Source organism: Amblyraja radiata, chromosome 17, assembly GCF_010909765.2.
Source record: "Amblyraja radiata isolate CabotCenter1 chromosome 17, sAmbRad1.1.pri, whole genome shotgun sequence".
NCBI lineage: Eukaryota > Metazoa > Chordata > Chondrichthyes > Rajiformes > Rajidae > Amblyraja > Amblyraja radiata.
Window position 1 is genome coordinate 49,762,783 of NC_045972.1, and position 26,515 is coordinate 49,789,297.

A 26,515-nucleotide genomic window follows, 5' to 3' on the forward strand; every position below is an offset into this window, starting at 1 on the left:
GACGGGAAAGGTTTCGAGGAATATGGGAATTTGGCCCCTATTCCTCTAAACCTTTCCTATCCATGCACCTGTCCAGGTCTCCTTAGGTAGACAAAAATGCTGGAGAAACTCAGCGGGTGAGGCAGCATCTATGGAACGAAGGAATGGGTGACGTTTTGGGTCGAGATAAATAGATACTGATTGCTCCCAGACTATCACACAAACCAACCTCCCTTCCATTGACTCCATCTACACTTCACGCTGCCTCGGCAAGGCCAGCAGCATCATCAAGGACCAGTCTCACCACAGGCCACTCCCTCTTCTCCCCTCTCCCAACATACAAAAGATATAGAAGTTTGAAAACACACACCTCCAGATTCAGGGACAGTTTCTTCCCAGCTGTTATCAGGCAACTGAACCGTCCTCTCAACAACTACAGAACAGTACTGAGATATTATCTACCTCAAATCAAAGCCTCAGACATTATTTAATCAGACTTTACTGGACTTTATCTTGCAGGAATCGTTATTCCCTTTATCATGTATCTGTACACTGTGGACGGCTCGATTGTAATCATGTATTGTCTTTCTGCTGACTGGTTAGCGCGCAACAAAAACTTTTCACTGTACCTCGGTACACGTGACAATAAACTAAATTAAATGAAACCAAACCTAACCAAAGCTGCAGTAACTCAGCTGGTCAGACAGCATCTCTGGAGAGAAGGAATGGGTGACGGTTGGGGTCGAGACCCTTCTTCAAACCAAACCAAACTGAGCTAAAAGTCTTGCCCTCATCAAACAGTCTAAACATTAAATAAATACCCCTAAAGAACAGGTAAGATGCAATGTTTAAGAAAGAACTGCTGATGCTGGAAAAATCGAAGGTAGACAAAAATGCTGGCGAAACTCAGCGGGTCAGGCATCATCTATGGAGAGAAGAAATAGGCGACGTTTCGGGTCGAGACCCTTCTTCAAACTCATGTCGGGGAGGGGGCGGTGAGGGGGAAAAAAGGAAGAGGCGGAGACAGTGGGCTGTGGGAGAGCTGGGAAGGGGAGGGGAAGGAGGGAGAAAGCAAGGACTACCTGAAATTGGAGAAGTCAATGTTCATACCGCTGGGGTGTAAACTGCCCAAGCAAAGTACAATGCAGTAGTCAGTTAATCAGAGTTCTGTCTGTACATTCCTACATTCTTGCTGAAGTTATTTAATTGTGTGGACAGATACACACCGAATAATCGCACACATTCGATCCTATTTCCCCTTGCTGATAAACAGACTGAGGGGGCCTTACATCATAACGTGTGTTGTGTAAGAGACTTTATTTTAAGTAACCAGGCTACTTTCATCGTTGAAAGTCACCTTTCGAAGGTTATTATTGATTTTAAAACTGTAACTTGTGGGAGCGTATTCTTAAGTAACATGGTATTGTCCAAAATAGCCCAGGCCGCATAGAGCAGCATGATATTACCAAAGAAAAACATTTGGCTTATATATAATTAAAGAACATAAATGATGTGATCTGGGCTGTGGCAGGATGGGTAGCACCAGTACACATGCATTTATTGAATCAAATAAATTATAGCAGTCTTTTACTGATGCTAATTCATCATAGCAGCTATCTAATTTCTGAAATTATCCTGCACCAAAGATTATTGCCTGAATGCTTAAAACATTTCTATCAAGTTTATTTGTCCACAATTCATCAGAGATGAGATATTTTAACCCACCTCAAATAAACAAAGTAGAATTCCATTATGCAGAGTCTTGGAAACTTAATATGTACGCGTTAAACATTCATAAACTCATCTTGCGCGGGGTGTTATTGGAAGGCCTGTACTGTGGGATAGGAAGCAGGACTGTCACAAACTCACGGGTCATGTGGTGGTGCAGTGTGTTGTTTGCGACCCGTTGGCGCAGTGTTGTCGTTCACAGAGTCGTGTAAATGGGATCAGCTTGTCGCAGGCCACAGCTGGGGCCAGCACAGAGGGTTGGAGCTGGTCACATCCGATCAGTGCCACATGCCACATGGCCGTTACACCACACCTATGGGACCAGCTCTCAGCAGATGTCAGCACAACACCGGTCCCCAAGCACCCCATACACGAGGTGTTATTAGTTCATTATCATTCATCTCACAAGCCAAGCGCCGGCCATTAAAATCTGTGCTTCCAAAGTCAACACACTCGGATATTCAGCTTGTGTCAGTGATCGTAAACATGTGTAATTAAAATGTAGCAATCTCTGTTAATGTGGGGGCTTCAGGAATACTACTGTACAGGAACAGGCCCTTCGGCCCACAGTTACCTGGCCTGATAGGGAAACCTATTCATTAACTAATACATGAGGAGGAATTTCTTTAGTCAGAGGATGATGAATCTGTGGAATTAATTGCCACAGACGGCTGTGGAAGCTGTTTTTAAGGCGGATTGACAGATACTTGATTGGTTAGAGGTGTCATAGGTTATGGGGAGAAGGCAGGAGAATGGGGTTGAGAGGGAAAGATAGATCCATGATGGCCGTGATTGAATGGTGGAGTAGATTCGATGGGCCGAATGGCCTAATTCTACTACTCTGACATGAACTTATAATACAGCAATGGCAATGGGCCCTTTGGCCCAACTCACCCCTGGCAAGCAAGATGCCCGATTTAAACTCATCCCACCAGCCTGCGTTTGGCCCACATCCCCCTAAACATTTACTATCCATGTACCTGTCCAAGTGTCTGTTAAATTTATTGTCCCTGCCTCAACTACCTTCTCTAGCAACTCGTTCCATACACCCACCACTCTCTGAGTTAATTCATTGCTTCTCAGGTTCTATTCAATCTTCCCTCTTCATCCTATGTCCTCTGTTTTGCTTTATACCTCAACTGGGTAAAAGACCCAATTCCACCGCTATGAATATCACCCCTCAGTCTCCTGAGCACCGAGGGATCACATCTGCCTGCACATAATCCATGTTCTCCCACATATCCATGTGCCTGTCTAAAATGAGTGGGACTTGCAGGAAATGCAATTCCCCATTAAACAATGAAGCTTGACTGTGGCACAAGGTGGGTGACGTCTCGGGTCGAGACCCCTCTTCAGGCTGCAGCTTGACTGCAGTGTTTAGTTTAATTAAGTTACGTTTAGTTTAGTTTAGAGATACAGTGCGGAAACAGGCCCTTCGTCCGCACCAACCAGCGATCCCCGCACACTAACGCTATCCTACACACACAGTAGGAAGAATTTACATTTATACCACGCCAATTAACCTACAAACCTGTACGTCTTTGGAGTGTGGGAGGAAACCGAAGATCTCGGAGAAAACCCACGTGGTCACAGGGAGAACGTACAAACTCCGTACGGTCAGCACCCGTAGTCGGGATCGAACCCTGGTCTCTGGCACTGCAAGCGTTGTAAGCTTGGACATTGTGGACCTCTCTCTGTCCACCGTTCTCCTGCTATCTTTCCAGCAACATAGACGTCTCTTAGGATGGCAGGTCAACTTTCCCTCGTCTCTAAAGGCCAGGCCATTAACACATTCTCTGTCTTTCATGATGTGATCTTGGGTCGGTAATGGTCCAGGATTTGAGGACGGGAGGTTAGAAGGTCATCTCTAGATCACTGGAGTGGCACCACAGAGGCATAAGAGTATTTCTTTATAAGAAGCAGTGAGGATTTGAGAAGTGGATGCCGCAGAAACGTCCATAACCTAATTTACTCTTAAACGAAACTAATTGACATGAGACATTTTCGGTAAGTAGAAACATTCACAGTTGCAGTTCACAAATGTACACACCTCTCAGTTTGCTGACAGTATTTTAAACATGTTAGAAATAGCAGGTTGATTTGAAATGCCCCTGCCTTTATAATACCACACTCTCTGTGGATTCCACATATCATCTCACATTGTACAATCCTTCAACTGACCAGTTACATTCCTTTCAGAATTAGAAAGGTCCCAACAGTCCCCGGGAGAAAAAAAATATTCTGATAAAGAAACAAACGTCTTTATTTATTCCCATTCTCCCAGTAATGGCCTTCGAGTCATAGCTCCGTACAGCATGGAAACAGACCCTTCGGCCCAATTTGCTCACTCCAACCAAATTGGCCCATCTACACTAGTCCCACCTGTCCCCGTTTGGCCCGTGTCCCTCTAAACCTGTCCTATCCATGCACGTGTCCAAATCTCTTTTGCACTCATAATATATTTTTTCTTAATTGCAATAAAAAAGAGATCTTCGGTTTCCTCCCTCACTCCAAAGACGTACAGATTTGTAGGTTAATTGGCTTGGTGTATGTGTAAATTGTCCCTAGTGTGTGTGGGATAGTGTTGATGTGCGGGGATTGCAGGTCGGCACAGACTCGGTGGGCCGAAGGGCCTGTTTCCGCGCTGTATCTCTAAACTAAATAGAACTGTATATGATGATGACAAGCTGTGGAAAGGGCAGGATGATTGACTAGACCCTGTCTACAGTTGGCACAGGTGTGCATTTGGATCTAGAGCAGTATGAGGCTTGCCCCACAGGTAAGACTACCTGGAACTGGCATTGATGGGCACAGGTGCGTCAGATTCACCTTGTCAGCCAGGCAAGCAGTTTCATGCACATGAACTTGACAACCGCTGTCTTTCTGCAATGTAATTGAACGGCATATTGGTGGTGAAGATGTCTGTCTTTGTAAAGCCAGGGTGAGGAATAGCAGAGTACATTTGGTCCTTTAAGCTGTCAAGCTGGAAAGAGCGCAGAGGAGGTTTACGCGAATGTTGCCAGGACTTGAAGGCTTGAGCTACAGGGAGAGGTTGGGCAGGCTGGGGCTTCATTCATAAGTTCATGAGTTCTAAAGTGATAGGAGCAGAATTAGGCCATTTGGCCCATCAAGTCTACTTCACCATTCAATCATGGCTGATCTATCTCTCCCTCCTAACCCCATTCTCCTGCCCTTTCCCCACAACCTCTGACACTTTGGAGTATTCCTTGGAGTGCAGGAGGCTGAGGGGTGATCTTATAGAGGTGTTATAAGATCATGAGAGGAATAGATCGAGTGAATGCACAAAGTCTTTTACCCGGGGGAGGGGAATCAAGAACTAGAAGACATTGGTATAAGGTGAGGGGGAAAGATTCAATAGGAACCTGAGGGGCAACTTTTCCACATAATGGCTGGCGGGTATATGGAACGAGTTGCGGCAGCTACAATAACAACATTTAAAAGACAATTGGGCAGGGACGAGGATAAGAAAGGATAAAAGGGATGATGGGCCAATTGCAGGCTAAATTATTGATGGGGCATCTTGGTCAGCATAGACGTTGGGCCGAAGGGCCTGATAAGGAGGAAATCTTTTAGGACCGAGATGAGGAAAACTTTTTCACACAGAGAGTGGTGAATCTGTGGAATTCTCTCCCGCAGAAGGTAGTTGAGGCCAGTTCATTGGCTATATTTAAGAGGGAGTTAGATGTGGCCCTTGTGGCTAAAGGGATCAGGGGGTATGGAGAGAAGGCAGGTACAGGATACTGAGTTGGATGATCAGCCATGATCATATTGAATGGCGGTGCAGGCTCAAAGGGCCGAATGTCCTACTCCTGCACCTATTGTCTATGTTTCTATGTCTATGTTTCCGTGCTATATGACTCTACACTTGGCTGCCCATCACTTTATAGTCCTCATTTAATCTAATTCCCAGTCTGAGGAACTCAACCCAAAACGTCACCCATTCCTTCTCTCCAGAGATGCTGCCTGACCTGCTGAGTTACTCCAGCATTTTGTGTCTATCTTCAGTATAAACCAGCATCTGCAGTTCCTTCCTACACACTTACTTGTTTTATCAGTCTGCAGAACCAATGTTGTGTCGGTTGGCCATTCACTGCCATCCGACCAATAATTGAAACCATGAAAATACCTTCCAGTTGGACGTACGTGGACAGGACATGGGCCGAACGCGGGCAGGTGGGACTAGTGTCGAAGAGGCACCTCAGTTGGTATGGGTGTGATGGGCTGAAGGGCCTGTTTCCGCTCTGTGTGACTCTATGAATGTTTGAAGAAAAGGCCATGTCTCCACCAGACTACAATGCATGCACACATGCACATTTGCACACATGCACACATGCACACATGCACATTTGCAATGCAGCAGGAAAACGTTAAAAGGAACTTGAGTGCAACAGATGGCTGCCAACAATGCTGGTCTCGTAAACTGTCTGGGGCATTAGGATTGTTTAAATTGCAAGTGAGAGGCTGGGATAAGATTCCGCAGAAACAGCAAAACCTGCAGTAAATGTGGGATTGCTTTGATTTTCAGACTTGCTTTGCTGCTATGACTGGTGTGCCTACCCTTCTGTTCCTCCCCTACCCTCCCTACATAAGTAACAGGAGCAGAATTAGGCCATTCTGCCCATCAAGTCTAATCCGCCATTCAATCATGGCTGATCTATCTCTCCCTCCTACCCCATTCTCCTGCCTTCTGCCCATAACCTCTAACACCAACAGTCATGGAGCGATACAGTGTGGAAACAGGTCCTGTAGCCTAACTTGCCCACACCGGCCAACATGTCCCAACTACACTCGTCCCACCTGCCCGGGTTTGGTCCATATCCCTCCAAACATATGCAATCCATGTACCTGTCTACATGTTTCTTAAACGTTGGGATAGTCCCAGCCTCAACTACCCCCTCCGGAAGCTTGTTCCATACACTCACCACCCTCTGTGTGAAAAAGTTGCCCCTCAGATCCCTATTAAATCTTTTCCCCTTCACCTTAAACTTCACCTTAAAAGTCAAAACATTTTCAGCTAGTTTGCTTTATTCTACGGAATTCTGAGACAACAATGTGAATGTGGAGGAAGGAACTGCAGATGCTGGTTTAAATCAAAGTTACTCCAACACAAACTGCTGGAGTAACTCAGCGGGTCAGGCAGCATCTCTGGAGAGAAGGAACGGGTGACGTTTCGGGTCCAGATCCTTCTTCAGACTGAGAGTCAGGGGAGTGAGTATATTCTCCACTTACACCGATATCCATGTGTAGTACTCGGACTTCAAACTCGAAGTGGATAATCGGCACGCTAAGAGCCAGAAAGGTTTCTTGTTAAAAGAACGTTCAGAGTAAGATCACAGCCCAAATAATTGTTGTTAATTATTGGGATGAGTAATTGCGATTTAAAAAAAAAAGATTGCAGCTGCGATCCAGAACTTAGCCTGAGGACTTTTTCTTTTTATCAAAGATGTACAGTATGTGTAAGCTGGCAATTGTAAATGTGAATATTTGCCAGGGTTTTTTTGTTATCCAAGATTCTGCGGTAAATGTTCTAATCTGCTTCTCCACTGGGACCACTTACGCTCAAATAGTTTTAACTTTCCCAACAACAAAAAATAACGGGTGGTGTGAATGCGGCATCACGTAAACCTCTCCAAACAGACACACTCTGAAGGGAAACAAACTCATTTACTGCCTGCTCAGCCAAATGCAACGCTCACCCAACCAGCCAGACGACAAGTGCAAGAATGAAAATATATTTAACCGGAGGTTGCGACGGTTAATGAAGACTTTTGATTGGAGAGACACAGGGATTTTATTCGGGCTTGTCACGTGCAAGGGAATTTTACATGTTATTCCTCCAGTGTTCATAGCACTGATAAAACTGGGAGCAGAATCTCCGTTGCAACGAATCGATCACTTAAACCTTCACTTGTATTAACAATCAGGTTGACAGTTGAAATTCCAAGACAAGATGCACAGAAGTGTGCTGCAGATTAGATTACAACAATTACCACTTTCAGTTACCATTTCTGGGAAGATGCTTCACTTCATCGTTATATCAACCCTTGGTGTCATCTTTGGAGGATCAAATGTCTTCCTTGATGTTCTGACACACTAACGCTGCTGGGGAATCTGACAAGAAAGCTTTTCATTCCAACTCTTGGGCATTGCCTCGATGTAATTTACTATTCTTACACTCCTACACTTGGCCGTCATTGTGCCTATGTACTGTAAGATGTTTATTAGACTGTACCCAAAAATAAAATCACTGCACCCAGCTACCTGTGGCTGTAAAGTGCCGTTGAATCATTGCACGCTGTCAAACCTCTTCTGCACCCACTGCATAGTCTCCAAATCCTTCCAGTAATGAGGTGACCAGAAGCTCACACAATGCTCAATATCAGTGGAGTAATGACATCAATGAACCTTGTGGGATCAAACTTTGAGCAAAACACAAAGTGCTGGAAGAACTCGGCAGGTCAGGCAGCATCTGTGGAAGGAATGTATGGATGATGCTTTGGGTTTGGGTCCTTCCTTTGCCTTTAATATACTGATTCAACTTCCATCTTTCAGTACTGAGGGCGAATAGTAATGCTTTACAGATGGTTTCCTGGATATATCAGTGGGAAATAAACTACAGAGCATATTTGTGCAAAAAGCACAGAGTGCTGGAGTAACTCAGTGGGTCAGGCAGCATCTGTGGAGAACATGGATAGGTGACGTTTCACAGAGTGCTGGAGTAACTCAGTGGGTCAGGCAGCATCTGTGGAGAACATGGATAGGTGACGTTTCGGGTTAGTGCCCTTATTCAGATTCCTTCACTGTGAGTTTAGTTTAGTTTAGTTTTTTAGTTTAGAGATACAATTCAGAAACAGGCCCTTCGGCCCATTGATTTTAGGGGGTGGAAAGCTGGAAAAGAGATGCGGGCGGGACAAAGCCAAGCAATTGATAGGTGGATACGGGTGAGGAAAGTCCATGCATTCCCTCTACAGATGCTGCCTGACCTTCTGTGTTCCTCCAGCTCTTAGTGTTTTGATCACCAGATTGGTGGATGAAGGCCGGAGATGAAGAGACAGGGGGAGTGAGATATGGACTCACTAAAATGTGAAAGGGGGCTGGGATAGTGGGAAAAATGGGTGAGCATCTAGCTGTGGGCCAGGGAAGAGAGGGGGAGAGAAAAGGGATGGGGGTTGCTGTTGGTTAGTTACCTAAAATTCCACCCTCTCTTTTTTTTATTTCCCCCACCCCGCCCCTGGGCCCCAGCTGGATCATAAGGACATAAGTGATAGGAGCAGAATTAGGCCATTCGGCCCATCTATACTCCGCCATTAAATCATAGCTGATCTATCTCCCCCTCTAACCCCATTCTCCTGCCTTCTCCCCATAACCTCTGACACCCTTGCTGGACATTGGACCCACACCCATTTCCCCAACCCATATCCTTGTATCGGAGATGAGGAAAGACATTTTCTCACAGAGAGTGGTGAGTCAGTGGAATTCTCTGCCTCAGCTAGATAGGGCTCTTAAAAATAACGGAGTCAGTGGATATGGGGAGAAGGCAGGAACGGGGTACTGATTGTGGATGATCAGCCATGATCACATTGAATGGCAGTGCTGGCTCGAAGGGCCAAATGGCCTACTCCTGCACCTATTGTCTATTGTATATTGTCTATTGTCTATATCCACAGTATTCTTCACAGGATTTGGAAGGTAGCTGCATTTTTGAAAGGTTCAGAATGTTGCCACATTGCATGTAGCTGCACCTTCCGCAGACAGTCGCAGCGTTACACAGACTGCTATGGTGGCGGCCGTTAGGCTCCAAGTGGCATTTTACTGCTGAAGTGTGTACATTGTGTGGAGGTTAACCTGCTCTCCATTGATGTGAGACTCTGAATCTGGAGAGCCCCTAACTCAGTGCTGGGTTGAACGTGAACAGATCTTTACTTTTGAGTGAGCTGCAATAAAAAATAAACAGATGCTTGTCGATTTGGAGATGCAGGTGGTGAGAGGAACTCCACCAGTGCAGTGTGCATGCTGTTAGATACTAAACAGCTGTTTCCTTGCTTTCAAATCACAATCAACTATTAGACACATCTCGGTACAATCTCCATGACACAATGAGGACTCCGGCAGCAAGCTGAACCAAGCAGAGGCTCTTTATTTCAAAACTATCTCCCCAACTCTCAAAACACTTCACCCACAGAATCAAACATTTGCTTTAATAAATATCAATAGACAATAGAATGAATAGGTTTATTGGCCAAGTATTCACATACAAGGAATTTGCCTTGGTGCTCCACCAATAGCCAATAGGTGCAGGAGTAGGCCATTCAGCCCTTCTCCCCTCTCCCATCGGGCAAGAGGTACAGAAGTGTGAAAACGCACACCTCCAGATTCAGGGACAGTTTCTTCCTGGCTGTTATCAGGCAACTGAACCATCCTATCAACAACTAGAGAGCAGTGCTGAGCTATTATCTATCACATTTGACTATCTTTAATCGGACTTTACTGGACTTTATTTTGCACGAAACGTTATTCCCTTTATCCTGTATCTGTACACTGTGGATGGCTCGATTCGAATCATGTGTAGTCTTTGAAACATATATGATTATTAAGGGTTTGGACACGCTAGAGGCAGGAAACATGTTCTCGATGATGGGGTAGTCCAGAATAAGGGGCCACAGTTTAAGAATAAGGGGTAAGCCATTTAGGATGGTGATGAAGAAACACTTTTTCACCCAGAGAGATGTGTCTGTGGAATTCTCTGCCTCAGAGGGCGGTGGTGGCCGGTTCTCTGGATACTTTCAAGAGATAGCTAGATTGGGCTCTTAAAGATAGCAGAGTCAGGGGATATGCCGAGAAGGCAGGAATGGGGTATTGATTGTGGATGATCAGCAATGATCACATTGATTGGTGGTGCTAGCTCGAAGGGCTGAATGGCCTACTCCTGCACCTGTTGTCTATTGTCTATTAATGTGTAAACTTGGTTGAACTATCGCCAGCAAAGTAACCAATTCAAAGTGATCGCTGCAAAATAAAAGTGAATACAGTCAAAGACAGCCATGGAAAGACGCTTAAGTTGAAGGGGTAATGAGGACTCTCTAGTCAAGAGTAACAGGGTGCTGGACATTCACTGGTGACTCAGCGGTGACTCAGTGTCAGAGGAGGTTTACAAGAATGATCCTAGGAATGAGTAGGTTAACCTATGGTGAGCGTTTGTCGGCACTGGCCCTGCAATCGCTGGAGTTTAGAAGAATGAGGGGGGACCTCATTGAAACGTACAGAATAGTGAAAGGCTTGGATAGAGTGGATGTGGAGAGAATGTTTCCATTAGTGGGAGAGTCTAGGGCTAGAGGTCAAGGCATCAGAATTAAAGGAAGTTCTTTTAGGATGGAGATGAGGAGAAATGTCTTTAGTCAGAGGGTGGTGAATCTGTTGAATGATTTGTCACGGAAGGCTGTGGAGGCCAAGTCTGTGGACAGAGATAGATAGATTCTTGATTAGTACCGGTGTCAGAGGTTATGGGGAGAGGGCAGGAGAATGGGGTTAGGAGGGAGAGATAGATCAGCCATGATTGAATGGTGGAGTAGACTTGATGGGCTGAATGGCCTAATTCTGCTCCTATCCCTTATGACCTTTTGACCTTATGACCTTATGTTGAGTTTTAGCCTTGACTGAGATGACAAATTATCTTCTGAAATAGTTTATCTCTCCCTTCTAGTAAAGCTGTTTTGGAAAAATGGGAAACATATCCTTTCATGCTTCTCCAGTCTAGATTACAAACAGCTTTGGATCAATCTGCAGAATGGGTATGAACGGAGGAAGCATAGATACATAGACAACAGGTGCAGGAGTAGGCCATTCGTCCCTTCGAGCCAGCACCCCCATTCAATATGATCATGGCTGATCATCCACAATCAGTACCCTGTTCCTGCTTTCTCCCCATATCCCCTGATTCGGCTAGCCCTAAGAGCTATATCTCACTCTCTCTTGAATCGATTGAAGGAGACGTGGGAAGGGAGGAATTTAAATAAACAAACAATTTATAAAAGAGCAATTCCCCAGGTTGTGAGAAAAATCCTGAGGGAATCCGGTGGTGTGGGTATGCTGGTGAACGAACATCTATCTGCCGTTACAGAATATTAACTGCAATCCGTCCCAATGGTCAAGCAGAACCTATCCCAATTAAAGACAGAGTTCAGAGGCTTCAACTTGGCAACACCCGTCCAGTTTTCATGCCGCCTCCCTGACCAGGGCTGATAGAAGAACGGTAAATTGCCAAGTCTGTATCTATCCCGACACACTTGGGTATGAAGACAGACACACAGTGCTGGAGCTACTCAGCTGGTCAGATACCATCACTAGAGAAAAAGGATGGGCGATGCTTCAGATTGGGACCCTTCTTCAGACTGAAGGAGTTCTGATGAAGGGTCCCAACCTAAAATGTCACCTATGCATGTTCTCCAGAGAGGCTGCCTGACCTGCTGAGTTACTCCAGCACTTTGTGTTTATCTTCGGTATAAACCAGCATCTGCAGTTCCTTGTGTCTACTTTAACCACAATGACTTCACCTTGCTCCAAGACAGTCTTAGAGCTAATTCTACCAATGAATGGTTGCTGGCATCATACCCTTTGCCTTCCACCATTACAGCTGATCTACCCCTGCCTATTTCCTCTTTGCATGACTCCTCCGCCCACTGAGGTTAGAATCTTTCTTGTGCGCAAAGATCAGCAACCTTCCTCCAATGTTCAGGTTCATCTTTCCCCCTCGCCTTTCCTTCCAGCGACCCAATGCTGCAGCAATCTATTATTCTTCATTGAAACATACAGAATGGTGAAGGCCTTGGATAGAGTGGATGTGGAGAGAATGTTTCCACTCGTGGGAGAGTCTAGGGCTAAAGGTCACAGCCTTAGAATTAAAGGACATTCTTTTGGGAAGGAGATGAGGAGACATTTCTTTAGACAGAGGGTGGTGAATCTGTGGAATTCTTTGCCACAGAGGAAGCCAAGTAAGTGGATTCTTGATTAGTACGGGTGTCAGGGGTTATGGGCAGAAGGGGTTAGGAGGGAGGGATAGATCAGCCATAATTGAATGGCAGAGTAGACTTGATGGGCCGAATGGTCTAATTCTACTGGATCACTTATGACGTGATGACCTTATGACCCTTAATGGTGGTGCTTTTGTGTGTGTGTGAGTGTGAATATGTGTGTGAGTGTGTGAGTGTTAGAGTGTGTGTGAGTGAGCATGTGTGTGTGTGTGCGTGAGAGTGTGTGTGAGTGTGTGTGTGTGGGTGTGTGAGTGTGAGTGTGAGTGTGTATGTGTGTGTGTGTGTGTGTGTGAGTGTGTGTGAGTGTGTGCGTGTGCGTGTGTGTGCGGGAGTGTGTGTGTGTGTGTGTGTGGGAGTGTGTGTGTGTGTGAGTGTGTGAGTGTGAGTGTGTGAGTGTGAGTGTGTGAGTGTGTGTATGTGAGTGTGAGTGTGTGTGTGTGTGTGTGTGTGTGTGTGTGTGTGTGTGTGTGTGTGTGTGTGTGTGTGTGTGTGTGTGTGTGTGTGTGTGTGAGTGTGTGTGTGTGGCCGTGTAACCCCACAATGTATTGCCTTCAACTCTTGTGTAGAAAGGTCTGAAGAAAGGTTGTTACTCGAAACGTCACCTATCCATGTTCTCCACAGATGCTGCCTGACCCGCTGAGTTACTCCAGCACTCTGTGTCTATCTTCAACTCTTTGGTCCTGAAACCTTGGTGTTCATTCACCCTGCCCAAGTTCTCTCTCCTGCCTAAGGCACTCCTTAAACCTCACCTCTTTAACGCAGCTAATCCCTTGTAATAGCAACTTCCTGGTAAAATTCTGGCCCGATTTTGCCCTTCAGGATCGTTTTCATTGCTGCAGAAGTTACGTAATGTAAATCATTAATGCTGATGTTGTTATTGTAGATTTATTCACTTGCCCTGTTGGACTTGGTAGACAGATAATAATCTTTCAAGAATATTCTCGTCACATCAATGGCTGATTTAAATTGCATTAAAGAGTTTGCTAGATGTGTAAAGAGACCCTTCTAATAATTTCTGAAAGGGAAAGGGTCTTATTGCAAACTGTCCAATCTATAAATGTCCAGAAACTCATCGGCATGAAACTCTTCTAATAATTGGACCATTTCATTGAAAATATCTTGCTTTGCTCTAAAATGCTAACAATATTCACGCTACTTTCTTTGATATTGTTCAGTCCTTAGCATCCACGTGTAATAATTCCTTTCTCCTCCAGAGTCGTATACCACATAAAACTTCACTGGCTTGCTAGTCATTTTATGGCTCATTCACATATAAAGATACACATGCTGGAGTAGAGAAGTCTTACCTTAGCAAGGGGGCTGCATACTTGTGTTAGGACAGTCTGACTGGTTGTAGATCACCAGTGATTGGAACGCTGGGCTCTGCACGCCAAAGGCTTTTGACAGGAGGATTTTCACTTTGCTCTCACTGAAAGAAAGACACATGAAAGGTTTGATTTAAAGTAACGGCAACAAATTCCTCAAATCACAGCAATAAACAAAAAAGCCCCCAAAAAAGGCAATATTCAGAGGTCAAGGAAATCCAACTGAAAAGGTTAAAGATGAAATAAAATCTGGCAAGTGAGAATGAAAATCTAACCTCAAGCAAGGCCACTGGTGACGTGTTTGAGACTGGAAGCTAAATACTGCATAGCATTGGGATCTTTCATTTTCATCAGATCAATAAAGGCTTATATTTATCAGGATTCCAGGCAGCTGCCATTTCTGACAATCTCCTCTTTATTTCCCACTTCTCATGTTAAATCAGGCTGAAGACTTATAAAAAAAGAAGCAACCTTCAATGCTGCTTACACCTGACGACACTATTCGATTAAGAGCTGTGTTTTTTTAATATCTATGTTGTATTAACCCGGGACTGATATCATTATACCAGAGTGGGTTTCAGACTCCCTTTGTTCTTTTCCCTCCAGTCACACACAAACTCCAGCAAAAGTGAAAGTACTTTTTTGGTTCACTTCTGTCCAAGTTAAATGGGAAAAGCTTGCTGCTAAAACAGTGGCCATTCTAATCATCTCAACGACAATATTTGCTATCAGGCATTCTAAATAGATTATCAGCAGTGCATCTGTGTCATTATTGATTTATAAGGCTTTAAGCTTCTTCGGAATGGAAGCTTTTTTCACTGAGGAGCTGCGTGTACAAATCAGAGCTACTCTCTGCCACGGCAGCTTTTACTTTCTAAATGAACTTGAAGCCCAAGCATGCAAACCACAGATTTAGATTCCATTTTATTCCAATTCTTTCCCCAGCGATAATCAAAGAGGATCACAAGTCATCCACATCCAAGTTATTTACATAAATATGTTACTAGTGTATAAAACAGGCGCATTAACATATGAATACCATATGCAAATGATAAACAGAGAGCAGATGTTAGTACATTTCATTGACCTATATGTGAATTGCTGCTGAACCCTTTACTGCATTAATACTCAACAACGTAACTAGATATCACCTTAAAAGTGCATCTCTGAAATACTACACCAGAAATGAACCTGCCAGGGTTCCAGAGACGCTGTAACAAGGTCACAGTATTTCTCACTGTCATCTGCATTCTCTTTCTTATAGATGACATCATCATGAGACTGTGTAAATCAATAACTTAATAGCATTTGGAAAATGCAGCAGTGTGGGGCCGTTTATAACGGATGCCCGCCTTGTATTCCTTTGCAGCCAGAATGTCATATGTCTTAGGCTCAGGTTTGTGCGTGAGTGCATTGTGAAGAACAGATGCCATTTTTTATCCTCTGCCTTTATTTTTCACTTCTCCGCAGCATAACATTAAACTGTAGTCAAGGGTCTTTTGTCCAGAGCCCGGCGACCACCCTGTATATGATAATGTATTAGTGACCAGCTTCACAGCTCCTGGACGCAAGCAATTCAGAGACATAAGGAGTAGATACCAGGCAGTATTGTGTACAGAGGGTGAACAGCGTTACATACTAATAGAAACACACATAATAAATGATTGTGCTGGGTCTTATAGGCATCGTTGTGAAAGGGTCAGCCTTATATCTGTTGTATAAAACCAAATCTACTCAAATGTGCCAACACTGCTTTGAGCTTTAATAAAAACAAAAATCTTTAGCATCTCATCTTATTTTCTCACATCAGAATGTCCAGACACACTGATAAATTGCATTAAGTTTTATGACACTTGCTATTCAGAGCATGGCTGGCCCTGGTATTCACAGGCGTTAGCACCATTTAGTTAAAATATAAATTGTGGAGCAACTCACTCTGTAGACATTGCTGTGATCCCCCCCCCCCCTCCCTTTATTCTGAGTAATTCCAGTATTATCCTCACCTGCATTCTAAAATTAACAAGATCGATTGCAGCCATGGATTAGAATTCTAGGTAGAAATCTATTAAAGTATTAATGCTCCTAGTTTGGTACGCTTGATATATTTCAAATGCAATCCATTCTGTTGTAACCAAGAACAATAAATCACTCAGGAAATTACAATATGAAGTCTATCAGGCTTTAGCAAATTTCTCCTTGTATCTAATGGGATGTTTGTTTCCAGAGGTTTGCATCTCACCCAGTTGGCATTGATTGCCTGACTTTGTTCTGTAATATTCTTTAACAATGCATCTAACGTTGCAGGAACCTCATCAGGTAGCTCTGGTTTCAGAAGTTCTCTCTTCTTCTGAGGGAGTCCTCAGGGCGACTATTCTGCTCTGTAGACACAAGGAACTGCGGATGCTGGTTTACCAAGGATAGACACAAAATGCCACAGTGAATCAGTGGGTCTGGCAGCATCCCTGGAGTACATGGATCGGTGACGTTTTAGGTTGGGATCCTTCTTCAGAACAGGAGATGTTGGGTCTGAAAAAGGGCCCCGAAATGTCACCTATCCATGTTCTCCACAGATGCTGCCTGACCCGCTGAGTTACTCCAACACTCTGTGAAACGTCACCTATCCATGTTCTCCACAGATGTTGCCTGACCCGCTGAGTTACTCCAGCACTCTGTGAAACGTCACCTATCCATGTTCTCCACAGATGCTGCCTGACCCGCTGAGTTACTCCAGCACTCTGTGAAACGTCACCTATCCATGTTCTCCACAGATGCTGCCTGACCCGCTGAGTTACTCCAGCACTCTGTGAAACGTCACCTATCCATGTTCTCCACAGATGCTGCCTGACCCGCTGAGTTACTCCAGCACTCTGTGAAACGTCACCTATCCATGTTCTCCACAGATGCTGCCTGACCCGCTGAGTTACTCCAGCACTCTGTGACATACAATGCAGATATTTTCTTTTGCAAGGAGGCTTTGCACCTATCCATTCTGTCTGGTAATCTCTTCCAATGACAGAGCTTCAAAGTAGATTAGATTAGTTTATTATCATATACACCATGATTCCTAATTCACTTGAAACTCACAGAGTCTCACGTGATGGTACAATAAACATTATGATGAGTACAAAGCAGCAGCAGTGTAATGCACGATGTCAGTGCAATGTTGGAATCGTGCAAGGAGACTTTGAAGTTCAATAACGGAATAAGCAAATGAGCTGGGGTGAAGGAAAGAGCATTCACGTCGCGGCCCTGTTTCCACCAATCGTTCCACCACCACCACCACGCACAAGAAGCGACAAGACTGACACCATTGTGCAGATGCTGAAAGTGTGTTCAGCTCTGGCTGAACAACTTATCTTGTATGTGGACTCGATAAGAAGAAGAGCAAATGAGGTTGAGTTTCGAGTGAGAGTACACAACGGCAGGTCTGGGAGGAGAGGTGATAGAGGTGCTGGGACTGAGCTGCCAGGGGTGGTGGTGAAGGCAGATACGATAGTGGCGTTTAAGGGGCATTTGGATGGACACACGGATATGCAGGGAAGGGAGGGATATGGAACAGGTGCAGGCAGAGGAGATTAGTTTAACTTGGAGCGGGGTCTAACATCGCCCGGCGCGGCTTAAACGGCTTTAACATCGGGAGCCCCAGTTCACCTCGACGTTACAGTTGGACTGCTGGACCGCGGGAGAAGAACAAGGGAAGAGATAAGACTTTTGTCTTCCATCACAGTGAGGAGATGTTGGAGATTCACTGTGACGGATGTTTGTGTTAAGTGTGAGTCTTGTTTTTTTTTGTAATTGTTAAGACTGTAGAAAATGCAATTTCATTCAAACCAAGCTGTTTGAATGACAATAAAAGGCATTCTATTCTATTCTATTCTACCGTGTTCAGCATGGGCATTGTGGGCAGAAGGGCCTGTTCCTGCTCTGTGCTGTTGCATGTTCTAAAGAAGAATATTATACAGGGAAGTCTATTTATTGTGTGGTCATCTCCGTGTTGCCCACGGTGAGTGCAGTGTCACGGTGGTAACGAGCGCAGGAATGGGGACTAGGTGGCATTTACCCACACTTGCAAATGCCAGCAGTGAAACTAACAAAAGACTACAAATCCCATCAAAGAGTCAGGTTGGTTTATCAGCCGGTAATTGCATTGTTTTTCTCTATCCTTGAGAATAAAGACTTGATTTTGGAACGGGAAGGATCAGTATTTGCAGAGCGATGTGTTTTTGCCAATTTTGGGTGAAGAACAGATGGCAGGTTTGGACCAAGTGCCCACTCTCCTGGCCACAAAACATTGCTTCCATCCAACTCCGCGCTGGAACAATCATCCCAACAGCACCATCCATCCATCGTTCTCTTGCATTGCTTGCTGGGGAATCTGTTCTCCTAAAATCTGATCCCCAAACACTAACACTATCCTACACACTCTAAGGACAAGTTACAATTAAACATAAGCCAATTAGCCTACAAATCCTGTACGCCTTTGGAGTGTGGGAGGAAAACGGAGATCCGAGAGAAAACCTACAGGGGTCATGGGGAGAACGTACAAACTCCGTACAGATCACTGATAATGAGGATCGACCCCTGGCCTCTGGTGTTGCAAATGTACCGCTGTGCCACCGTGCCGCCCAGATGCACAGTTATTTTTGCTATTAAGACTTGTCCCTCAACAAAGAAACTACAAGTTGCAATGCCCAATGACGGAGATACTGTGAACATCTTAAAGCAAGGGCGAAGACGGTAGATGAAGAGTTAGTGGCGTCTCGTGGCTCCATGCAATGAGAGTGCCCAGTCAGCCCTGTGACGATGCATGTGGTGCCCAGAGGGAAGATCGCCATCACACAGCCAGGCTACACTCACACACAGCATGTTTACATTTAGTTTCAACATTGTTTTCTTCAGTTCAGTTTAGTTTATTGTCTCGTGTACCGAGGTACAGTGAAAAGCTATTGTTGTGTGCTAACCAGTCAGCGGAAAGACAATAGACGACAGACAATAGGTGCAGGAGTAGGCCATTCGGCCCTTCGAGCCAGCATCGCCATTCAATGTGATCATGGCTGATCATCCACAATCAGTATCCCATTCCTGCCTTCTCCCCATATCCCCTGACTCCGCTATCTTTAAGTAAGTAAGTTTATTGGCCAAGTGTTCACATACAAGGAATTTGCCTTGATGCTCCGCCCACAAGTAACAGCATGACATACAGTGACATTTACGAATGACTCAGAAAACACTAAACATTAATAATAATAAATCATTAATGAATAAACACCATTGATCAAGCATGTGAACCAACAAAATACCAGATCAAAGGGAGGCTACAGATGTTTGGCTGTTGAGTAGAGCAACTCGTGGATAAAAACTGTTATTATGTCTGGCTGTGGCAGCTTTGACAATCCGGAGTCGCCTTCCAGAGGGAAGAGATCTATCTAACTCTCTCTTGAAAGTGTCCAGAGAACCGGCCTCCACCGGCCTCTGAGGCAGAGAATTCCACAGACTCACAATTCTCTGTGAGAAAAAGTGTTTCCTTATCTCCGTTCTAAATGGCTTACCCCTTATACTTAAACTGCGGCCCCTGGTTCTGGACTCCCCCAACATCGGGAACATGTTTCCTGCCTCTAGCGTGTCCAACCCTTAATAATCTTATATGTTTCAAAGACTTCACATGATTCGAATCGAGCCATCCACAGTGTACAGATACAGGATAAAGGGAATAACGTTTAGTGCAAGATAAAGTCCAGTAAAGTCCGATTAAAGATAGTCAAATGTGATAGATAATAGAGCAGGACTGCTCTCTAGTTGTTGACAGGATGGTTCAGTTGCCTGATAACAGCTGGGAAGAAACTGTCCCTGAATCTGGGGGTGTGCGATTTCACACTTTTGTACCTCTTGCCCGATGGGAGAGGGGAGAAGAGGGAGTGACTGTGGTGAGGCTGATCCTTGATTATGCTGCTGGCCTTAAGAATAAGGGGTAAGGCATTTAAAACGGAGATGAGGAAACACTTTTTCACACAGAGAGTTGTGAGTGTGGAATTCTCTGCCTCAGTGGGCGCTGGAGGCCGGTTCTCTGGATACTTTCAAGAGAGAGCTTGATAGGGCTCTTAAAGATAGTGGAGTCAGGGGATATGGGGAGAAGGCAGGAATGGGGACGATCAGCCATGATCACATTGAATGGCGGTGCTGGCTCAAAGGACCGAATGGCCTACTCCTGCATTTATTGTCTATTGTCTATTGAGGCAGCATGAAGTGTAGATGGAGTCAATGGAAGGGAGGTTGGTTTGGGTGATGGTCTGAGCTACGTCCACAAGTCTCTGCATTTTATTGTGGTCGTGTCACTGAAAAGCTTCTATTTGCGTGTGACCCAATCAATCAGATAATACTGTACATGAAGACATTCAAACCAGGCACAGGTATGACGGGAAGAGGGAAGAGGAAATACCAGAGTGCAGAATAGTTTCTCAGCATTGTAGAGTAACAGGTCCCGAGAAAGCGTCCACAGCAGCAATGAGGTAGGTTGGAAGATTGGATTTTCTAACAGATTCTCCTAATGAGGCCATTTGTAACCATCTCACTGGGGCACAAGTATAGTGAGAAGCAGCCCAAACCAGTGTTCAGGAAGGAATTGCAGATGCTGACTTAAACCAAAGATGGACATAAAAAGCTGGAGTCACTCAGCGGGACAAAACTGAAGGGTCTCAACCGAAACGTCACCCATTCCTTCTCTCCAGAGATAGAAACATAGAAACATAGGAAATAGGTGCTGGAGTAGGCCATTCGGCCCTTCGAGCCTGCACCGCCATTCAATATGATCATGGCTGATCATCCAACTCAGTATCCTGTACCTGCCTTCTCTCCATACCCCCTGATCCCTTTAGCCACAAGGGCCACATCTAACTCCCTCTTAAATATAGCCAATGAATTGGCCTCAACTACCTTCTGTGGCAGAGAATTCCAGAGATTCATCACTCTCTGTGTGAAAAATGTTTTCCTCATCTCGGCCCTAAAAGATTTCCCCCTTATCCTTAAACTGTGACCCCTTGTTCTGGACTTCCCCAACATTGGGAACAATCTTCCTGCATCTAGCCAGTCCAACCCCTTAAGAATTTTGTACGTTTCTATAAGATCCCCCCTCAATCTTCTTGAGATGCTGCCTGACCCACTGAGTTACTCCAGCACTCTGTGCCCAATCAGTGTTTCTTTTGTAGACTAGAAGGTTCCGGGGTGGGTCTACAATAAACTTTTGTGTCACGTGGCCAAAAACCAAAATAATGACGTTTAACCTTTTTTAAATGCTGGAATGCTGTACTATAGACAATAGGTGCAGGAGTAGGCTATTCAGCCCTTCGAGCCAGCACCGCCATTCAATGTGATCATGGCTGATCATCCCCAATCAGTACCCCGTTCTTGCCTTCTCCCCATATCCCCTGACTCCGCTATCTGGTGCATTCCATCACAAGGAAACATAGAAAATATAGAAAATAGGTGCAGGAGGAGGCCATTCGGCCCTTCATAAAGCATTACTAAAACTAATGAGGGGTTCAGGTTTTTTTTTAATATTTCTCCATCAATAACACCCCCTTACTGCAAAGCTGTGCTTCAGATTCCATCCCTATAATTTTGAACAACACACTAATTTGTACCTCCAACTTGAGCACCCAGTGAGTTCCAATGTATCTTTTGTGAGAACATTAAACAAAGCTAACATAACGAGATGTCATGTCTAATTTAACATGGTCCACCGCTCCAAGACAGTAGTTGGGGCAAGTTGTTCGTTGGTGAACACTCAGTTCAGGGGCTCCATATTCCTTACATCATGGAGAACAGTGGTTTCATTGAAACAGAGAGATTTCTCAAGGGGTTCGGCAGGGTTTGTGCTGGCAGCTCTTTCCCCCACTGAGAACGTTACAAATATGAGCTGTCATCTCACCAAGGATTCAGGCATTTAGACTGAACAAAAGGAGAAACTTATTTAGTCAAAAAGTGGTGCATCTTTGGACCCACACCACCCTGGCCATGCTCTCATCTCACCCCGACTGGACTATTGCAACTCACTTCTCCTTGGCATCAGCTCCACCTACATCAACCGACTCCAACTGGTCCAGAACGCAGCCGCCCGACTCATCACCCACACCAAATCCTGGCATCACATCACTCCAGTCCTCAAACAACTTCACTGGCTTCCCATCTCCCACCGGATCACCTACAAAGTCCTGGTCCTCACCTACAAAGCCCTCCACCATCTGGCCCCCCCCCATATCTCACTGACCTCCTCTCCCCCTACCAACCCTCACGGTCCCTCAGACCCACATCAGCCGGTCTCCTCTCCATCCACAAGTCCAACCTCTGCAGTTTTGGGGACAGAGCCTTCTCCAGGGCAGCTGCCAGGCTCTGGAACTCCCTCCCCCAACTGATCCGCAATTCCGTGTCCCTCACCATCTTCCAGTCCCGCCTCAAGACCCATCTCTTCACCTCTGCCTATCCTTAGCCCCACGTCCCCCTCCCTTTTCATCTGTGCTTGAATTGCCTCATATTGTGTTTTGAATTGAATTCTGTCTTTAATTTGTGTACTAGTCATGTCTCTACTATTTATTTCATTCCGCTTACATGTTTTCCTCTACTTGCTAAATTTTTGTAAGGTGTCCTTGAGACTCTTGAAAGGCGCCCATAAATAAAATGTATTATTATTATTATTACCCCTGCCATTGGGAAGAAGGCACAGGAGCCTGAAAACTGTAACTTCCAGGTTCAGGAACAGCTTCTTCCCAACAACCATCAGGCTATTATACACTACTATTGTCTATTTGTACTTTTATATATACTGAACAAAGTTTCTAATCAGGACTCTTCATCAGACTCAGTAACCGCCGAGTTACTCCAGCACTTTGTGTTCAACTCAAGCTTCCAGCATCTGCAGTTCCTTGTGTTTGCTCTGATGATGGGCCAGATGGGCCGAAGGGACTGAAGTAGGGAGTCTGAGCCCTGTCCCATCACAACAGTGGACATGTCTAGCCCAGGCCAACCTAACAGGTCAAACATAGCAGACATAGCCAGCTCTGTGCCTAATACATCCTCTGGCACCAACATGCCAATTTACCATTAAAAAAACATTGAAATATAAAATGGTTATTGACAGTAGGAGTATTAATAGAACTAGAATTAATAGAAAAACTATAAATCTTCCCCCCTGAATCTTACCAAACATGATGAGTTAAAGCACTGGGTTTCCCTTCTTCATGTGGGAACAAGAGTCCCCGTCAACATTGGGAATTCACAACTCTTCCACCCATACGATGACATAGCAACCCATCTTTACTATCCATTCCAGATTTAAATGTAACAATTGAAGCTTTTTTTCTCTCTCTTGTTATCACCAATATCGAGGATATATTATAGTCATGTGTACCGAGGTACAGTGAAAAGTTGTTGTTGTATATGTATAAACGTCAAAGTTAGATTTGTAAAAATCTTCATCAGACGTGCAAACAATGCGGCACAAACTGGTTTGGATCTGGAAGAATTGATTCCTTCCTCAAGCTCCAGGGGATGAACAGAGCTCACGACAGCAAAGACGTCATGGAGCTGGAGAGAGGGCAGAGAAGTTTTGTGAGGATGTTGCCAAGACTCGAGGGCCTGAGCTACAGGGAGAGGTCAGGCAGGCTCTGACTGCATTCCCTGGGAGGCAGGAGGTTGAGGAGTGATCTGGTCGGGCTGTATAAAATCATGATAGATAAGGTGAATCCACAGTGTTTTTCCCAGAGTAGAGGAGTCAAGAACTAGAGGGCATAGTTCGAAGGTGAGAGGGAAAACAATTATTAAGATTCTGAGGGGCAACTTTTTAACACAAAGGACGATGGGAAGATGGAATGAGCTGCCAGAGGAGGTAGTTGAGGCAGATACTATAACAGCAATTACATGGATAGGAAAGTTTGGAGGGATATGGGCCAAACACAGGTAAATGGGGTTAGCTTAGTTGTGGTATCTTGGTCGGCATGGACGTGTTGGGCCGAAGGGCCTGTTTCCGTGCTGTACGGCCCAATGACTGACTCCACAACAGGTGTTACCACCCTTTGTTCTTGTTTCTTTAGATGTGGGAGTTTTTTGCAGAAATGCATATTCCTGATGCCTGTTTCAGGTATTATCACCTTGCCCCATGTTCAAAGCCCCATGCTAGTTCCTAATAAAACATTTTATGATAAATCTTCTATCATCTACATCTGATAATTCAAAGTCACTTCTTGTGCTAAATAAGCGGTGCTTTGCAATAACTTGAAATAGGACATGTAAATAACAAAAGGTGTGGTGGAAATGTAGTGTGAAAATATGTAGAATCAGGTAATCTTATTCAAGCAACTCTGAATTCAGTTTAGACTGTGTAACTAACCTTCCAGAAGATGATAGATATGGCACTGACCTAAACAGAGTCTCAGAAAACCATTTTCATTCTGATTTGAATCCAATTAATTTTTATTCTTTTTCTTCAAAAATTCCCAGCTCACAATTTGCATTTTTATCTGGTGAGCAAAACGTCATTGTGCATTATTGTCACAAAAGGTTTCCGCCAATGGAATAAGCAAAGAATGAATTTGCTTCTTGCAGTGGCTAAGACAAAGCTGTGACTGTGGATGGTGAAGGGACCACACTGAAACATGGAGTCTGAAGATGGGTCTCAACCCCAAAAGTCACCTATTCCTTCGCTCCATAGACGCTGCCTCACCCGCTGAGTTTCTCCAGCATTTTTGTCCACACTGAAACATGGAGGTGAATGTGGTTCACAGTGATGTGAACCAAAGTGGGAATGTGGTCTCCCAGGAAACTTCTAACCCAGGAATCATAGAAACATTGACAATAGGTGCAGGAGTACGCCATTTGAGCCAGCACTGCCATTCAATATGATCATGGCTGATCATCCAAAATCCTGCTTTCTCCCCATATCCCTTGATTCCTCTAGCCCTAAGAGCTATATCTGACTCTCCCTTGGAAACATCCCTTGAAATGGCCTCCACTGCCTTCTGTGGCAGAGAATTCCACAGATTCACAACTCTCTGGGTGAAAAGGTTTTTCCTCATCTCAGCCCTAAATGGCCTACCCCTTATTCTTAAACTGTGACCCCTGGTTCTGGACTTCCCCCAACATCGGGAACATTTTCACTGTATCTAGCCTGTCCAATCCTTTAAGAATTTTATATGTTTCTATAAGATCCCCTCTCATCCGTCTACATTCCAGTGAATACAAGCCCAGTCGATCCATTCATTCATCATGTGACAAAACCCAGATAACTTGAACATCAACAGCTATAAAGTTCCATTGACACTTTGTCAATGTGGGAAGTCCCTTCCCACCCAAACCACCCACTCCGGGCACTTTCCCTTGCAACCGCAGGAAATGCTACACTTGTCGCTTTACCTCCCCCCTTGACTCCATCCAAGGACCCAAGCAGTCTTTCCAGGTGCGGCAGAGGTTCACCTGCACCTCCTCCAACCTCATCTATTGTATCCGCTGCTCTAGGTGTCAGCTGCTCTACATCAGTGAGGCCAAGCGCAGGCTTGGCGATCGCTTTGCCCAACAACCCACTCGGTTTGCACTAACCAACCTGATCTCCCGTTGGCCCAGCATTTCAACTCCCCCTCCCATTCCGAATCCGACCTTTCTGTCCTGGGCCTCCTCCATGGCCAGAGTGAGTCCCACTGCAAATTGGAGGAGCAGCACCTCATATTTCGCTTGGGTAGTTTACACCCCGGCGGTATGAACATTGACTTCTCCAATTTCAGGTAGACCTTGCTTTCTCCCTCCTTCCCCTCCCCTTCCCAGCTCTCCCACAGCCCACTGACTCCACCTCTTCCTTTCTTCTTCCTGCCCCCCTCCCCACCTCCACATCAGTCTGAAGCAGGGTCTCGACCTGAAACGTCACCTATTCCTTCGCTCCATAGATGCTGCCTCACCCACTGAGTTTCTCCAGCATTTTTCTCTACATTCAAAGCCAGAAATATGAAGATTGTTTTCTCCAACTTCAAGTAACCCTTGCATCCCCTCTCTCTCAGACCTTCCCCCACCCTAGTCGTTATACTAGTTTCACAGTCATCCTGTTGAGTTTCACGGTCTGTATTTACTCATTATCATCAACCCCACAGCCAACAATGAACCATTGTGGGCTCTACCTCTCCTTGACCATCATTGCTCTTTAGTGTGTCTTCCATTCATTTGTTCTATGTACCATCTATAATATCTCGTTTCCCTTTGCCTTGAAGAAGGATCTCCACCCGAAACATCTCCTATTCCCTTTCTCACGAGAAGCTGCCTGACCCGTTGAGTTACTCCAGCAGTTTGTGTTTATCCCACAGAAATATGATCAACAGATCTGATGAATAATTGTCAGAGAAAAGTCTATCATGGGTTAAGGTCATGTTTTAGTATAAGGCAAATTAATTGTGTCATGCAAGC

General features: G+C 44.9%; 1 protein-coding gene across 4 annotated transcripts in view; it reads right to left on the minus strand.

Moving 5' to 3' along the window:
* Nucleotides 1-26,515, minus strand: part of znf536 (zinc finger protein 536) — a 400,158-nt gene that overhangs the window by 252,679 nt on the left and 120,964 nt on the right. For all 4 annotated transcript variants that reach the window (XM_033036453.1, XM_033036455.1, XM_033036452.1 and 1 more), the window contains exon 3: nucleotides 14,063-14,184. The gene's annotated coding sequence lies outside the window, so the exon portion shown is untranslated. The remainder of the gene's footprint in view (nucleotides 1-14,062; nucleotides 14,185-26,515) is intronic.